Raw genomic sequence first — 18912 nt, forward strand, 5'->3', positions numbered from 1 at the left:
TTTTGGTGGAATCACACCATTTTCTGTTGGTTTAATTTATAATTCTATTTTCTTTTTGGCTGTATGCATACTTTCTCATTTTGGGACCCATGGAACTGTTGGATTTTTGGCTTTGCTCACCTTTTTTTTCCCCTTCTCCTCTTCGGCCCATCTCTTCCTGTTTCATTTTGACACCACTAACATAACTGTTCACACGTGTTTTGTAAGTCTTCCCAGTACATCTTTAATGGTGCAGTATTCCTTTTTATTCTTTTTTATTTTTCAGATTGACAAGCTTATATTTCACGTATGTGAAAATGCCTTAGAACACCATGTTGAATATTGATTAGTGGGCATTTAAAATCTTAACCAGGGTTGTGTAGTTGTGTTTCGGCTTTCTATTTCTTCTTTACATTTTTTTAAATCATATACCTGATAGTTTTTGTCAGCAGTGAATGATTCCTAAGGATCCTTCTGTGCATAGCACTGTATTGGGTCTTGCAGGAAGCATTTTAAAGAGACCCTATGCAATGAATCCCCATTTCCTGTGAGTTTTTGTAGGCAGAGTTTCATAGAATATGATTGTCATCTTCTGGGTGCTTGAATCTAAAACAAATACGGACACAGAGCCCAAGTAAATATTTGAACAAGAGTATGTAAATAGTAAACAAATAGACATTCGCATCCCTTACCGTGGACTAGACTCGGACTCCCCCTATTCCCGCTCTTCATTTCCTCCAAGTGTTGAGATGTTAGGCTGCTCTCCACATCACCTGGAATAATTTCTAGGCAGTTGTACCACTTGAAAACAAGGTAACACGTCCTTTGATTGGACAGGCTGTTGCACTTCCTGTGATGGATAGCATCTTTGCAGCAGTGTTGCTTTATGCTTTCCAGTTTGTCCTCTGGAGAGATAAGCAGCAGGAATGGACATCGATGGTTCGGGATCTCAGGGCAACAGGGAGGCAGGCTCACCTCCCTCTGAGGAGGTCAAGCTGGGATGGAGGCCCCTGCCTTCTCCTGGCAGCTGGAATGTGGACATGTCGACGTGCAGCCAACCTAGAAGCTTAACGCAGGAAATGTGAACCTTGAGGGAATGACCAGAGGAGTGAGTTAGAGATGATTCCCTGTGTGGCTTTGGCAGAGGGCAGAGTGCCGTGAGAGTCCAGTGGTCCTAGGCGGACTGCCTCTGGGGCCCAGTCCTGTCTGCGTCTCTCCAGGTCACCGCCAGAGCATGGCTCTCCCAGCTACCATTTCTTAGTTACCCTTCTCATGAATGACTCTTTGTTTAAATTGACCAGGGTACACTTTGTGATATTTGGAGCCGAGAATCTGAAGGTAACGGTCAAACAAATCAAACAAGTGGTCATAGTGGAGGCCGTGCACCCTTACAGGAAAGGGTAGAATTATCCATGAAGAAACAGGCAAACAGAGATTGGCCTGGAAAACAAAAAGACCATCCAGAAGGAGTCAAGGTAGATCTATTAGAGGTGAGAAGGGAAGTTTAGGGCTGATTTACAGGACTTAACAAAGAAGAAAACAAGCTTCGTTTTTCATCTCAAAGGTCCTTTGAGGAGGTAGATATTGTGATCTTGTTAAACAGCCTGGCTTTTTTTCACAGTGAGAGGGACCAGAAATAAGAAGATGAATAAGAAAATGGCAACACATCCTTTCAGAGTGTGGGTAGGGGTGGGCTTCTTGCTACAGGGAGGAGAAGAACCTGTATGACCCATACAGAGGAATCATTGAAATTAGGTCCATAGCAAACACAGGACTTGAAGACAGTGCAAGAATTTGGTGCCATGTGTGTCATTTGGCTTTTAAACTGATCCAAAATAAAATGAGATGAAAACAGTCTGCTCCCATCTGTTTCTTTTCTTAAGTATTGTCGGCCCAGTACGTGGCCAGACCTTTTTAATATAGAAAATCCTGCCTTAAAAAATAATAGGATACAATCAATTATCTTTGTGCTCTTCCACAATTTTTAAATTTTGTGGTCCCTTTGCCACTTTCTGTGTGGGAGACTAAGGTAAGGATTTGAAGAATAGGAGTTTTGAACTGCTCTGGTCACATCCATTTCAATGCAAACCTCGCTCGCTCTCTCTCTTGTTTCACTTGCACAGATTTGTTCCATTTTGGGGTCTTTGTAAGATCTGTCTTCATTTCCTCTGTCCCTGTCAGACTCCCATATTTCCTTGTCCTTTTTGGCCAAACACCATTGTTTTCATCCTCCTTGTGGAGCAGTAGATGCTCTTCGAGCTTTGATGTTAATTTCCTTTCTCTCGCAGCAGCTTGGAGCCAGCAAGCACTAACATCTCTTTCCAATTTTGAAGGGAGATTTGATCTCTCAGCACCCTGCCGCCGTGTCTGTGTTTTCTTTTTTCTTTTTAATATATTCTTTGTTTCTTTATTGAGGTATAACTGACATACACTATACTGCCCATATTTAAACTGTACAAGTGGTAAGTCTCTGCATATGTGAAACCATCACCAAAATCAAGATAGTGAACATACTCATTGACCCAAAATTTCCCTTGCGCCCTTTATAATACCTTCATCCTGTCCCCAGCGACCCACAGATCTTCTATCACATTACATTAGTTTGCAGTTCCTAGAATGTATGATTCCCGGCATCATGCAATATGTCATCTTTTAATTTTTTTTTCATCTGGCTTCTCTCATCATTCTGAGATTCACCCATGTTGCATGCAATGCATGTCCAGTCTTTTTAATTGCAGAGTTGTATTCTATCGTGTGGATATACCAGAGTATGCTTATCCATTTCTCTGTTGGTAGACACAAAGCCACTAAGAACATCTGTGTACAAATCTTTGTTTAGACACAGGCTTTTGTTTCTCTTGGGTAGACACCTAGGAATGGGATGGCTAAATCATATGGTGGGCTATATATTTAACTTTTTGAGAAACTGCCAACTGTTTTCCAAAGTGGTTGTATCATTTTACATTTCCACCAATAGTGTAAGAAGGTTCCAATTGCTCTAGATACTTGTTAACACTTGGCATGGTCAGTTTTCAACTTTAGCCATTCTAATAGGTGTATATTTGTACCTCATCTTTTCATGTGCTTATTTGCCATCCTACATCTTCTTTGGTGAAATGTCTATTCAAATATGTTGCCCATATATATATATATATTTTTTTTTTGGTACGTGGGCCTCTCACTGTTGTGGCCTGTCCCGTTGCGAGGCACAGGCTCCGGACACGCAGGCTCAGCGGCCATGGCTCATGGGCCCAGCTGCTCCGCGGCATGTGGGATCTTCCCGGACCGGGGCACGAATCTGTGTCCCCTGCATCGGCAGGCAGACTCTCAACCACTGCGCCACCAGGGAAGCCCTGTTGCCCATATTTTTAATTGGGTTATTTGAGTCTTACGATTGACCTTTGAGAGTTCTTTATATTTTCTGAGTACAAGTCTTTTTTCAGATCCATGAATATTTTCTTCAGTCTGTGGCTTGTCTTTTCATTCCCTTAACAGTGTCTTTTTAAAAAAAATTTTTTTAACATCTTTATTGGAGTATAATTGCTTTACAATGGTGTGTTAGTTTCTGCTTTATAACAAAATGAATCAGCTATACATATACATATATCCCCATATCTCCTCCCTCTTGTGTCTCCCTCCCACCCTCCCTATCCCACCCCTCTAGGTGGTCACAAAGCACCAAGCTGATCTCCCTGTGCTATGCGGCTGCTTCCCACTAGCTATCTATTTTACATTTGGTAGTGTATACATGTCCATGCCACTCTCTCACTTCTGCGTTTTCATGATGGTTCGTTGTGGCTGCTTTCAGTGCAAGGTTGGATTTCTGATGCAAATGAAAAAACAAACAAGCAGTTAATTCTGTGCATCCTTTTGTCTTCCTGTAAACACACCTGCCATGCGTGTTACCCCTCTAAGCGCTCCTGCTTAACGTGCTTCGGTTTGTCAAGAATTGATTTGTTTGGCAGAATTATTCATAGTTGATTCTAGGAGTAAATTTTCTCCAGTATCTATCTGTAGAAATAAATCTCACTTCTCCGTGCCTTTCTTTAATTAGCTTGTTTCTGTTGTCATCAAATATTCATTTAATGAGTCTATAAAGGATCTTCAGTAGTGTTAAGCTGTCAGTGCTGTTTGGGGATAAAATTCAAGATTGACATCAAACGTGTCCATTTTAGTAAAGATGCAATTGACTTAAGTAGTATAAGTGGAAGGGGTATCCATGAAACAGTCATCCTGCTGTAATCATGTGTAACGATTACGCTGTAAGGAAAACCTGTCTTGAGGAATTGCGAAACCAAGGGTCAAGTTCACCTCTGCCGTCACCTGCCTCCCTACTGTTGGCAAGTCAGAGCAATGGTCTGACCCAGGGGTCCCCAGGAACCGGGCGGCACAGCAGGAGGTGAGTGGCGGGCGAGCCAGCGAAGCTTCATCTGCCACCCCTCCGCCCCCCCCCGCCCCCTGCCATCGCTCGCATTACCGCCTGCACCATCCTCTCCTCCCCTCCGCCCCGTCCGAGGAAAAATTGTCTTTCATGAAACCGGTCCCTGGTGCCAAAAACGTTGGGAACTGCTGGTCTAACCTATTCCCTTGTCTGTAAGATGGGGTAACATTTTTGCCCTCCTTTTTCGCCTGGTAGTTGTGGCGACCACATGGAATCATGAACGTGGCAGTGCGGTCATCCCATTCCTGCCTTGGGAGGACCCCAGCCGGGGGTTATTCTGCTCTGCTCGGCCTTTGCAGCCTGGTCTTCATCCCTCCTTTGTACTCTTCGTGCTAAGCAGGTCCCCCTCCCTCTGTGCTTATACTCTCCGGAGTCCCTCTAACTGCCCCTCAAGGCTGGAGCCATCTTCCTGACTACCTTAAATGCCTTCTCCCCTGTGGATTCTCCCTCGTTCATCCTGATCTGCAATAGCCTCGTAGTGATCTCTGGTCCTCCATCACCTTAGCGATCTGTGGCTCTCTGTCGTCACGATGCTGAATCATCGTTGGTCCCATATGTGTCCTGGATTGCTAACAAGATGAAAATCGAGGGTCAGGATCCTGAGTCTTGCACTCTGTTACCACACTGCACAGAACCCTGGTATGGATCAGGGGTTACTGGATGCTGACTGGAGTGGCTTTGATAAATCAGGGAAACCCCGCAGACTCAGTTTCCTTCCTTGCATAGTACTTTGGGTGCTCTGTGTGCCTGGGTAGAGATGTAAGTTGGCCATCCTTAAGTCTTACTACAGATAGTTAAGGGGTGACCACCCTGGGCAGCCAGGTGCCAGGCTCTGTGTCTGTAATAAGATCGGGGTGCTCGCTGTGTGGCTGGGGAGACCAGCGCTCGAGTGTATACCGTCCAGAGCAAGAAGAGGGATGTGGCCTCACATGGGAGAGTTACTGGCATTCAGTGAAGAGCCAGTACACTGGGAATAGGGTGAGGGCTGGCACATGCTGCGGCAGTGGGTCTTCATGGACGAGTGAGCAAGGGTTTGCTGGGAAGGTGCGTGGGACGTGCCCCCAGCAAATGTACAGGAGCGTCCAGGAGCCTGCTGTGCATGGGGGCCAGTGTGGTTGTGTGTGGAACCCGGTATGCAGAGCAGGTGAGGATTCAGGGGGAGATGCCCTTTGGTCATGTGGAAATGATCTTGGAGAACTGGGCTCCTTAGGAGAGAGGCACATGGGAGCCAGAGGAGCCTCGACTTTAGGACGAGCTGATGCCACAAGGGGCGAGGAGAATGGCCGTGGTGGAGGGTCTTCCCTGCTGTTCAGTCAGTGGCAGCATCACAGGGAAGAGGCCTAAAATTCAAAGCCCCAGCATTACTTCCAACAATTCTGATTCTGCAGGTCTGGGGTGGGGCTCAGCATCTGTGTCTAAGGAAACTATCCAGGTGATCTGATGCAGGGGATCATTGACCCACCCTTTGAGTAAATGCTGAATTGTCCCTAAAGAGCTTTGTAAATCCAAAGAATTATCAAATTTGCACGTTATCCATTTGTCCTGGCAGACAGGTCATGGATAGCTCTGTTCGGAGTCTCAAAAGGATCCGTAAATTCTATAAAGCTTAAAATCACTGAGCTAGGAAAAAATAATGTAAGACAGAATAAGAACAGTGCTATAGCCAGAATACAGGAGAGTGGTAACCTTTAAAGAAACATTTTGTGATATAGGGAAAGTTGATGTTTACAAGAACCCGACTATAACACATTAGGAAAGGGAAGGCTTGACATCCCATTTGTAAATCAGGATTTATGTTTGGGTGAATATCTCAGTGTTTAAAAGAGATACAATGCTTGGTGGATGTAGACATTTCACGATTTATCTATAATAGGTTTTTTTTCAAACAATTTTTTCCCTGACCTAATTAAATCATCTGGTTTCCCCTGAGTTTTATTTTTTTAATTTTGAAGTTAGCAATATATAAAAGTTCAGTATCATGAAGGTCTTTGCTGAGAATTTTTAGTAACGGTGCCACATTTTGCTCTCCTGCGGTGAAGGTCACGCCTGCATTTCTATGATAAACATCTTTCTGAAATTTATGAAGGAAAAAATTGATATTGATGCAACTTGGTTTTCACTCCCAACCTGAGAGCTTTCACGTCAGTCTAGTGTACAGCTGAAAAGTGGTACCTGCTCCCTCTTTTCTTCCTAAACCCAAAGTGGGCGTATGGTTGATCCTGGCAACACAAGTACCACGAATGGGATGCAGTAACTCTAGGGTGGAGGCTCTGATCAAGGATGCATTTCCCGGGGATGGTTGAGGCTGAGGGATCCACTGGTAACCACAGTTGTTCTTGGCAGTGGGGTTTGGCTCCTGGAGTCCCATATTTAATCATTGGCTTAAACATTACATGAAAGGTTACTATTTCTTAAGTCCAGTCAATATTCTATTGATCCACAAGGGTTTATTCTCCATTCATATGGTATCCATTCATATGGTACCCAGTGCTAGGTTAGATATTGTCCATATGGCCAAGCGCCAGGGCCAAAAATTAGTTTACTGAAGAGCATCCCATAAGAGAGACCCAGGCCACGTGTGATCAAATGCAAAATTACACACTCAGATGATTAAAACCAATTATGCAGCAACACTTTGATTAACTAATCCCAGTGACCACAGCTTCTTGTAACAACTCAGCCAGAATGAAAAAAAAAATGTTTCATGAGAAGCAGAGTTCTCCACTTTCCTGACTTTATATTAAAAATATCCCAATGGGGCTTCCCTGGAGGTGCAGTGGTTGAGGGTCCGCCTGCCGATGCAGGGGACACGGGTTCATGCCCCGGTCCGGGAAGATCCCACGTGCCGCGCAGCGGTTGGGCCCGTGAGCCATGGCCGCTGAGCCTGCGCGTCCGGAGCCTGTGCTCCGCAACGGGAGAGGCCACGGCAGTGAGAGGCCCGCGTACCGAAAATAAAAAAATCCCAATGAATCATTTCTGAAGCAAATAGGGCTCATTGCAGGCATATTATGAAGTCATTGACCTTGATATTATATTCTTTCTGGGAACCTTTCTACATCAGCGTTTTCTATGTCTAATGTTATCTTTACCAAGATAAGAAATATATCTTGTTCTTTGTACTTGATTTTTTGCTTAGGCTACACACGCTAGGTCTAAATAAATACTTTTTAGAGTGGGTGTGGTTAGAGAACCAGTTGTAGGAATACATTTTGGTTAGTGTTTGTTTGAGTTTTCGATTTTGAGCCTCTTTGCTGGAGACTGAAAAATGTAAACTGGTTCAGATAATTTTAGTCATGAGTCCACAGGTGCCAAGGAGTGGGGTATGTTGAGAAGAGTCCTACTGAAATTATATTGGTTATTCTCAAATAATCCTTTCAGCACATATGATGTAATCTTTTGGCGGTATGCTTGGATAGGAACGATCACCCCAAATTGGTCCCAGCCCACGTAGGGTCAAGAATGGTGGGTGCCTGGTCCTATGATTTGGGTTCTCTGCTTTTCCCAGCCCTCACATCCACGTTCATATCATAGGGTTTCTTCTACCTCCTCACTACCTCATCCTAAACATTCTCCTCTCTTTAACGTTGGGCTCAGCCATCCTTTTGCTTACATTATTTAACATTATCTTATTTAGTTTTTATATGATAATCAGACCCCCCCACACCATACACCTTGGCTACACACCAACACATTTTAACCACCATTGTGTTCCTGATAAAGAAGTATTGTATTTAAGAGAAGAGAGAGAAAAATAATAGGATGTATACCTTTAGAATGGAAATACAGTTGACCCTTGAGTGACACGAGGGGTTAGGGGCACCAACCCTCCACGCAGTTGGAAATCCAGGTACGATTTACGGTGGACCCTTCATATCTGGGGTTCATCCGTATCCAGGGTTCCTCTGTATCTAAGGTTCATCTGTATCCCTGGTCCTGTGTCCCTAGATTCAAGTAGCCAGGCCAGATCGTGTAGTGCTGTAGTATTTACTACTGAAAAAAATCCAAGCATAAGTGGGCCCATGCAATTCAAACCCCTGTTGTTCAAGGGGTCCACTGTATTATCTTAGGGATCATCTAGACCTGAATTTGTTAAATATTGTTAAATATTAGATTTTGATGGTACAAGTCTTTTGTTGGAACCCCAACATTTAAAGTAAATAAAAGTTGACTATATCAGGTTGACTCAGGGTTTAGAATGACCTGGAATGGGTCTGGAAGAACCTTCACAGTCTGAGGGCTCTGAGGATCACAGTGTGAAAAGCCAGCAATCTAGTTCCTCCTGCTGTTTTATATAGATCAGGACGCTGAGGAAAGGGAGCCAACATTGACCTAGTTACCAGATAAGAAGGTAGGTAAGTGGATAGGTAAGTAGGTAGGTGGGTAGGTAGTATAATATGTATGTGTATATATAAACACATATACTGTATATATACAAAGTCGTTTAATCCTTATAACATTCTAGAAGGTAGATGGTTTTACAGGTGATTAGATGAGAAAAGCTTTTAAGTTGACAGAGTTGGGGCTCACCTTAGGTCTTTTTGGTGGCAAATCTACATTCTTTGCATCATACCTCCACGCTGCCGGATGGCGCTTCGCCTGAAGCCACACGGGCAGGGACAGGACTGGGACCCAGGCCCCTGCATCCTGGTCCAGGGTTGTCCCCCTAGACCACCTTTTCTCTTTAGTCAGTGGCCAAATAGTACCTGCTAAAAGAGTAAATGGAATATTGAGGAAGCAATTAAAAAGATGGACACTCCAGCAGTGCTGACCTTGAGAAGAGTTAATGTTCTTAGTTCCCTGTGTTTTAGCAACTAATTGGTCATGTAAAATGACTGGAAGGAAGCTGATTCACAAGTGATTTTTGTGCTCCCTCAGTATTGTTCTTAGCTCAGAGGATTTTGCCTGGAATCCAGCTTCCTAATTTAAAACATTATACGATGAATTATTTTTCTTCAAAATACTCTCTTTATGGCCTGAGAATTGAAGTTTGATGTTGAATTTTCAAGGATTCACTACTTTTATGTTTCATGAACTTGAAAGGTACAGAACATGTAATCATTAACATTCTTTTTAGGTTTCGAATATAAAATCAAACATGAACGATTGAAGCATTAAACCAGAGTTCCAGTACAATACCCAGAAAATCCCTCTGCTTTTTGTTGACTTATGCTGAGGCCTTATTATGTAGGCGCTTAGAATAACGGGCCGTCGATATCTTAGCTTCTTGCCTCTCGTTGCTGACTCCGATCTTCTTTTTCTCTGGAGCGTTTAGGGACAGGAGATCTTCAGGATGAGTTTTGTTTTTCTCTTGGCTCCTGCAGCATTTTCCTTCTTTCTCCTTTGTAACTACTTCCTTGGCCCCCAAGTTGTCTTCCTGGAGGACCAGGGCATCTTTATCACCCTCCACATCTTTCCCGTAACCCTCACCCCTTCCCCCCAGGGCCCTATGTAACATCCGGCACACAGTGAGATGGGGGAGGAAAGAGGTGCTGTGAGTCATATCAGAAAGGCAGGAGCTCCAGAAGCAGGATTTCTTCTTTCCTTGCTGTAGCCAGTGTGGTTAGTGAATAGAGACCATTAGTATTTCTTTTTCACTGTTTCTAATAAAGATAGAAAAGTGAACAATTTTCCATCTTACTTTTGTTACACAAATCTTTAAGAAATTCCATTAAACCCAGTAGGTCTGTAATGAGTAGCAAGCACCTTCCAAGGACTGGGGATGCGGAGGTGAAGAGAGTATTTCTAGGCCCAGAGAAGCTCATGGTGCAGTAGAGAATATAAACAGGTCACAATCGTATTGCTGTATAGGTGATACGGACGTCTACAAGACCTATATGTCTTGTAGTGATGGTACAGCGGCAGGAGTGGTTGATTTTATCTGTGAAACAGGTACCCAGGAGAGGTGGCCTGTGAGCTGGGATTTGCACAGAAGAGAATGGGAGTCTGCCAGCCATACTCTGGGCTGGGGATGCAGGGACACAGGGAGAGCACGTGGGCAGCAGCATCATTGAGGTGGATCTCCAGACAGTCGGGGATTACTAGATTATACTCTGAAAGGGAAGCGGCGGCAGGAAATGAAGATAAAGAGGTAGACAAGGTCAAGTCCGGAAAAACCCCTGGGTTACATGATAACATTTGCACATTATCCCGTGGGCAGCGAGGTGCCCATGGTATAACACAGGGGGTAACACATACAACAGCTGTGTGCTTTATGAAAGGTCAGCTTGCTGGGCGTGTGTGGGGTAAACTGGAGAGGGCAGAGTCTAGACACGAGAGGATGGGCCAAGTTCAGTGGGGACGTGAGCTGAAACTCCAGTTGTGGTGTGGTGGGGATGGGACACTGATAGGAGAAGCTTTTAGGAAGTTTTGGGGGAAGGTGTTGGGCAGACTCCTGGTTGACTCACAGAGTTTTGGCTCGAGCCTCTGGCTTGTGGTTCCACCAGCCAAAGTAGGCTGTATCCACACAGAGCCGCCTGGCACTTTAATTTCCTGTTTCAGGTAGCATGTCCCCACGCCTGGCTGTGGCCCCCTTTGATGTTCATCATCTTGTGACAGTGAGTGCACTTTCCCATCTGCCACCAAGTCCAACCGTCACCCTCTCCTTGGGAGATAGATCATAAATATTACAAAAGTGTCATATCTTCCATAGGCATTAAATCCTCGGGGATTTGCCTATGGTCAGAATTGCCCTCTGAAAATCCTTCAGGAAACTTCTGGGTTGAAGACCAGCATTCTGTTTGTCAAAAGACTGTAGGTCTTTAAACATGAGAATGATGCTGAACCCAAGAGATGTATGCACTTAGAAAGGAAAGACTTCTGTCTGTCATCATCCTCCCATTTTCATGGTTGGAACCACACACGTTAATTGTACCTATGATGTAAGCCCTGCATATGCCCTTTTTGTACGGTGAGCAAGACACACCATCTGTGACCTGCCCAGAGATAGAATGGGTAGCTGACAGATCCAGGACTTAATGAATCCCGGGTCTCAGATTCCCGTTAAGTTGAATGAGTCTTACAAGTTCCCAATTTTTGTTGTAGAATAAGTACTCCTAATAATAGGAAATTGGAATGAATGCTTTACCAAGAGGGTATAGGAAATTGTATTTACTTTTTCCTTATACATAATTTGATTCTACCCAATGAATGGGATGTATAGAAAAAATGTTCATTGAGGGAAATATATTTGGTTGAGTTTGGGTTAATCAGCGAAAATAAACAATTGGCTGGCTGTTTTCAGCTGAATAATATGGCTTGGCTGTACTGCCTATTGGTGAGGTCAGGAGTTTATTTTATCAGCTGTCCCAGATAATGATTTTATGCTAATAAAATCATCAAGAGATGAATTTGTAAATCATACTAAACTGGCAGGAGCACTACAGGGCATAAAATTAAATTCTGTTCTTTATTAATTTCCTGGGTATCTCTGACCAACAACCAGGATCGTTTTCTACCTAGGATACCTCTTTTTGTTGAGTAGTTCCACTTAGGAGAAAAATTACAGATTGGGAGTTTCTTAGCATGAAATTAGAGAATGGAATTCAGTGCTTTCATCAAGCAGTGTTATTCTGTTGCCCTTATTCACCTGAGAGATATTTATAACTTAAAAAGAGTTATTTAGAGCAGTGATCTCCAAAAGGCTTTCTCCATGCCCTTTGAGGTGTATAATACACAATCTGTTGATGTATGGAAGAAAATAATTGAACTTAATTTATATTTATTTTCTAGTTTGTACTTTAAAAAGTCAATTGTATGTGTGTCGAATAATCTGAATATGTGGAGTACTACATTATATAATTTATAAGTAAAATGGGATGGTTGGGCCTTTTAATTTTTATGTATTTATTAATTTTTAAAATCTTAAAATCCAAAATGTTTATTTAGCTTTTTAAATTGAAGTATAGTTAATTTACAATGTGTTAGTTTCAAGTGTACAGCAAAGTGATTCAGTTATATATAATCTATATATATATTTATATATAGTGTATATATGTATATATTCTTTTTCAGATTCTTTTCCATTATAGGTTATTACAAGATATTGAGTATGGTTCCCTGTGCTATACAGTATGCCCTTGTTGTTTATCTATTTTATACATAGTAATGTGTATCTGTTAATCCCAAACTCCTAATTTATCTCTTGCTGCCACCTCTCCTATCCCCTTTGGTAAACATAAGTTTGTTTTCTATGTCTGAGTCTATTTCTGTTTTGTAAATAAGTTTATCTGTATCATTTTTTTTTAGATTCTACCTGTAAGTGATATCACATGATATCACTTTCTCTGTCTGACTTACTTCACTTAGTATGATCATCTCTAGGTCCATCCATGTTGCTGCAAACGGCATCATTTCATTCTTTTTTATGGCTGAGTAAAAGGTTATGCCTTTTTAAAAATCTGAAGTTACCTTTACCTTCCTCAAAACGTTCGAAACTACTGATCTAGAGCACTTTTCTAAAATGGGTCAAGGATTAGTTTATTCTGGGACCTCTTTTAAGACCCCCTCTTCCTGAAGATCCTGGTTAAATAGGTCAGACTAGAACAGTGGTTATCAAACCTAAGTGTGCATCCGAATTACCAGGGGATCTGGCTTGTTAAAACACAGAGTACCGGTGCTGGGCCCCCCAGAGTTTCTGATGCAGTAGGTTGGGGGTGGGGCCTGAGAACTTATATTTTCAACAGAATTCAGGGAACCACTTTGAGAACCTCAGCTCCCACCTGGGACTCGGGACACAGGCGATGCCCAAAATGAGGCAATGATTACCGATCTGGATTTTGTTCACCTTCCCTAGACAGTTCTTGCAGATACTCCAGCATTTTGTTTTCCTTTCCTACTCCTATTGCTCCCATAGAGGCAGGCAGCTGCTTTTCACACTATGCTTTTCAATACTGGCATGGAGGATAAAAGCGCCAGTGTGATATTAAGGGAGCTTCAAATGTACAGGGAATTCATATGAGTGGTTTACTTAAATCCTCCCTGAGGTACTTATTTGTATGTGAAAACTGAGACAGGTCACAAATGATTTGGCTGTATCTGTACAATATTTTGGAGTAGAAATAACACCATTACCCATTTTTAAAAAAACAGATTTTCAGGGGCTTCCGTGGTGGCACAGTGGTTGAGAGCCCGCCTGCCGATGCAGGGGACGCGGGTTCGTGCCCCGGTCCGGGAAGATCCCACATACCACGGAACGGCTGGGCCCGTGAGCCATGGCCTCTGAGCCTGCGCATCCGGAGCCTGTGCTCCGCAACGGGAGAGGCCACAACAGTGAGAGGCCCGCGTACCGCAAAACAAAACAAAACAAAAACCCAGATTTTGAGATGAATAAGAAAAATACATGGTTGGTTGTTGCCTTTTTAAAATCAGGCCTTTTTAAAAATTAGGAATTGATAGACTGATATGAAATGAAGAATGAAGTAAGTGTGATAAGCCGTAGAAACTTTGACAAGACAACTCATATCCTTTGAATTATATAAAGTACATCTATCGGCAAATAGCATTTTTTACAATAGAGTGTGGCATGAGCCATTTAAATGCCTGTGCCATGTGTAAAAACTGCTTGCTAGATTAAATTATGTAGAAAAGCATTCTATAATGCTTAGTGTCCGATTCACTAATCATCAGTGGGGCCTTCAAAGTTTAAGAGGCATTGTATACTTTCATTGTTGGTAGGCAATTAAATGTAGATGTCACTGGGATTGATTTACAAGAAGAAAGCAGTGGCTTAGCTATATTGGTGCAGGTTTTTTTTTCACTCTTAAAACAGTTATGTATATTGAAAAATGTGGTTCATAGCCATTTGTCTCACAGCTCTAAATTTGAAATAAATGGAAAGGACCACCTGAGATTATGTGTATTTTAGGAAAATAGAGCATATAACATTAATTCTTTTAGCACTAGTTTTTGATCTGCCCTCTCTGTAGAGAGTCCCATTTAATACTTTATGCATTTGATAAAGGCTGCCTTAAATGGGGTCACTCTGTATTTAGAACAAATGAGAAAAATGTTCCAGAAATCTCCTCAAGGAGTATTACAGTCTTTTTACAAAATGACTTTTAAAAGGGCTGTAATTATAACAAGGAGAATGATTGCCAGAGTATATAAATCAATTTAACCTGTTAAAGTCAGAACAACTCAAAATGTGTGTGAATCTTACAAAGTGTGAAATTGACATTGGATTGTCCTCCATTAGCTCCTTAGAAACAGGCACTTTCAGGAGCTTATTTACAATGCAATTCATGTAACAGTCATCATATAAATACTACAGGTTGCTGTTTACTTATTTTACAGGGGCGGATTAAGGGTGAAGATGTGTAGACTTGAGAGAGTATGAACTCTGGACGCAGACTCTGCTTGGACTGCGAGTCCTACACCAAACTCTGGGTGATGTGGGCAATATTTGACCGCGCCAAACTGCCATCTGTAAAAACAGGGGTGTATCCATCAAGGTCCAATCAGGAGACAGAGAACAGGCAGTAATTTGAACAGGGAGAGTTTAATATAAAGAATGTAACAGCAGATTAGAATGGAGAGATTGGCTAGTGGAAACAGTGCTCTAAAGAATAAAAGAATAGCAGATGTGAGGGGCGGCCCCTGCTCCAGGGCAGAAATGAAGTCCAAGGAGAAGATCCATCCAGAGCTGAGATCCAGGGCCCGGTGGATGGCAGGGAAGTCACTGTGGGGCCACACGCATAGAACTTGGAGGAAATGTGTCCTCTAGGGTGGCCGGGAAAGCTGTTCACAGGGGTGTCCTTCTGCGGCCGTCTCTCACAGAGTCGCAGAGGGGAGCTCTGGCAAGCGCTGTCTGTAGGGCCTTGCTGGCCACTGTGCACTGGAGAAGCTGGGCCTGGGAAGCCCCTGCCTTGTGGGCCTGGGGCTCCTGAAGCTGTGTGCTAGGGAGCCTTCCAGGGACCTCTGCAAGCTCCATCCTTTCTCCTGGACCCTCTACTGGCAAAGCTTAAAGTCTTGCCAGCTGGGACAGGAAGTGTAGTCAGAGGGCCTGGCTATATTTTTGCAGAGGAAACAATGAAAAGTGAGTTTAGGGCTCAAAGGTAATACATCAATACTTGGCAAAAGGATATTGATGCCCGCCTTTAGACTTCATGAGATTAAATAATACACATAGACATTTGCGTGGGTTTTGTTATGTGACAGTTTCTTTGATCAGGCGTATTGAGACCACAGTCTTACACTGGTTGTGACGATTAAATGAAGTAATGACTGTCTGTTGTCTGAAGCAGAGTCTGGCTGGCATGTAGCGGATGTTCAGGAAATGTTTGCAGATCACATGGCGCTCACATCGTAGTGTTGACTAGTAACTTCAAGCTAAACAAAGGGTCCCAGGTAATGGTTCTCACCGTCACACCTTAAAGGCTACAGGTAGCACCCTTTGATGGATCGTGAAGTCCGTTTTGTGGACCCAGACCCAACCTTTTACAAAATCGAATAGAACAGAAATGAAAAAGGCCAGTGTAGCTCAGTGGCCATAAATGTGGTTTGTGAAATGTACATATACATGTGCTGGGTTATGATGTCATGACTGTGGGTCACAATAAAAAAAAATTGCTTAAATACTGCTCTACAGAGTGCACTCTAATCCTTGTCTGTTTGGTTTCCTTTGTCTTCTCTCTAGTCCTGAAGGTTTAGTAGGATGTAGAATGGTCATGTGAAAGAACTTATAAGGTTTCCTTTGGGGAAAAAGTGGACCATCCTCTCCTTTATAGCTCCTGTCTTAATGATGTCATGCTATTTTTGGATCTACTGAATAATTCTCTGCTGTTCCAAAGAAAGAAGAAAGATAAATTCCCTCCAATATGCAAATGACAATATTTTATTTTCATAAATCATGGATGACCTTTATAGACAACTAGCCTTCCTATCTAATTATGGTCGGGAAAAAAATAAGAGTTCAACTTTTCTAAAACAAAAGTCATAATTTGTGGAGACTTCATTAACGTTTAACTGGCTTATAGTTTTCAACCATAATAAAACATGAACATGTTCAATGATTTAGTCACATTTGGAGCTGATTCATCTTAGAATACACCAGGACAGGACTGGGTATTTTGTGGGGCTCAATTGAGGTAGTTTTCATTGTTTAAGTGGATATTACCTTACACTTAGAAAAAAATTTTAAGCAAAATTATTGCAGCCAAATTCTGCATAGAATTTTGGGAAATTCATTACCCATTTTTCTGAAGAAGCATTTATTGGGTACCTACCACGTACCGGCTCTAGGAAATGTCAAGACGACTAAGAGTTATAATCAAAAAGAGTTATAATCAAAATGACTTTTGAGCAGAATTCCTAAGCTTTTAGACACCCATTCCTTTTAAACTCCATAGTTTTCATGAAAAAAAAATAACATGGTTTCATCTGATTTCTAAAGCGCATGGCATCACGCTTCAGTAATAGCACAGACAGCCTGTACTTTTTAGTTGGGGGGTAAATACTCAAACTCATGGCAGCCCATTAAGACTTTGTTGAGAGGAGCAATATTCATAAAGACTGTTTCAAAGAATATTACAGTTTTATCCTAGAATGCACTGAGCTCCCACTAAATCAAGTTTATCCAATCAAAGTTGGATGACATGCTATCCTGACATGTTACTGAATAAACCCTAAAACCCATTGCTTTGCTGTGGTGACTGCCCCGAGAACTATGTTCATTAACTCATGTTGATTGTTTCATACTAGGGCCCTGGGAACATATTTCCCTCTGGATTTAGGATTAGGAGTTGTGTTTCTTTCAAGTTTTCAGTTTGGGAGATAGTGTCACATAGTGTTCAGAATATGGGTTTGAAAGAATATGGGTTTATACCCAGGATCCCTGGGTACAAATCTCTGCATCACTGTCTTCCAGCTTTGGGACCTTGTGTGCAAGCTCTGTAACCCTTCTGTGCCTCAGTTTCTGTGTGTGTAAAACTAGTATCTTGGTACCTACTTTATAGTGTTTGCCTGAGGATTAAACACGTCCCCAGTAAATATAAGCCCCTGTTATTAGTTTTAGTATTAATGTTATCGTCTCATAGATACTGTGAATTGTGTAATCATTTTTTCCTCTTGGCACTGGCTACCCCAAAGCTTAAAGTGAAATGTGTGGCCAATGCCCCGTGAATGAGCCTAGTGATATTTTTTATTACTTGGCGATAATGGTGGAGTCCTAGTTATAATCCTGATATCATCTTGTCCTTTTTTTTTTTTTCCTGCTCTACTTTCCTTGCTTTTTAACTTTCACTTCTCCTCAATTTTATTAATTTAATTGTCATGTTATTGTGCACTACCTGTCCTGGAACAGGCCATACAATCATCATTCTTGGTCAGAAGCCATCATCCTTGTTGTCCATTACCTGGGTATTTGACACCCATTGACACTTCCTTTCATATAATAACTCCTTCTTATTCCAGCACAAGTTGTGTGTTGTGTTCAAATTTGCTAAGGAAAAGCCTTTCTCAAGGTATGATGGAAGCAGGTGGGCAGGCACGTGTGTGTGTGTGTGTGTATTTATGTAAGAGAGAGAGAATAAGAGTGATGCAGGCCACCACCCACCCGGCTTGCATCACCTTTCCTCCCTCTCTTGTATGACTTTTGGTTTAGTCCTGATTCCTCTCCACAAAAGAGAAATAATTTACCTTCATTGAGGGGTGAATATGGCCCAGCCATGAGCTGCTGGGCATCGGTCCAAGTAAGACAATTCTGGGGAAACCTTGGCAATTTGTTGCTAACTGTATACCTCTACATGATGGCAAACGGTCTGTGTTATCCTGAAAAAGGCAGGAGACTTATTTTTGGAAATGCTTCATTTCATGATGTTTCAGGGACTTTGCTCCCTTATCACATTCTTCACTGGCCCAAAGGCACTCACTTGAAAAGCCCAGCTGGCCTCTGTTCTTTGCTCCTATAGTGCCACAGAAGAGCCCACACACTTCACCTCCTTACAAAGTACACATTAAATTTTCCAATTCTGTATTCCAACTCTTTGCAACGCAGTGAACTCCTCAGAGTTCTTGTAGGAGGTACAGACGGCGAGGACAATTTAAGACCTAGTAGTAGCTGGTACTGGTGGACTTGGCTGACTCTGTTAGACCAGCCACACTTGCTGCCTCACTGATTCATCAGAAACTCCAGGTGAGGGACATGTTATGTTTGTTTTATAGGTAAAGACATTGGGGTTCTGAGAGGCTAAATGATTTGTCTACAAACACAAAGGCAGCAGGGCAAGAATGAGGAAGTGCCAGGCGTCTGACCCCGGAACCGGTTCACTTCACCTCTACACAATGTTGTCTTGAAATCTAAAACCTTCATTTTGCTCTCTTGAGTTGGTTATATCCCATTGCTTTTTACCTTAATTGCCTTATTTTAGCTCAATAAACCACCTTTGCTATTTTAGGGTCTTGCATCTGTTGGATGAGGGCCAGTAGTGGATCTGAAAATTGATGTGCAGGGAGCCATACCTTTGGGCAACAGGAAATTCACAGTCTATCCTACTTTC

The sequence above is a fragment of the Phocoena phocoena genome, chromosome 13 (assembly GCF_963924675.1).
Source record: "Phocoena phocoena chromosome 13, mPhoPho1.1, whole genome shotgun sequence".
Lineage (NCBI taxonomy): Eukaryota > Metazoa > Chordata > Mammalia > Artiodactyla > Phocoenidae > Phocoena > Phocoena phocoena.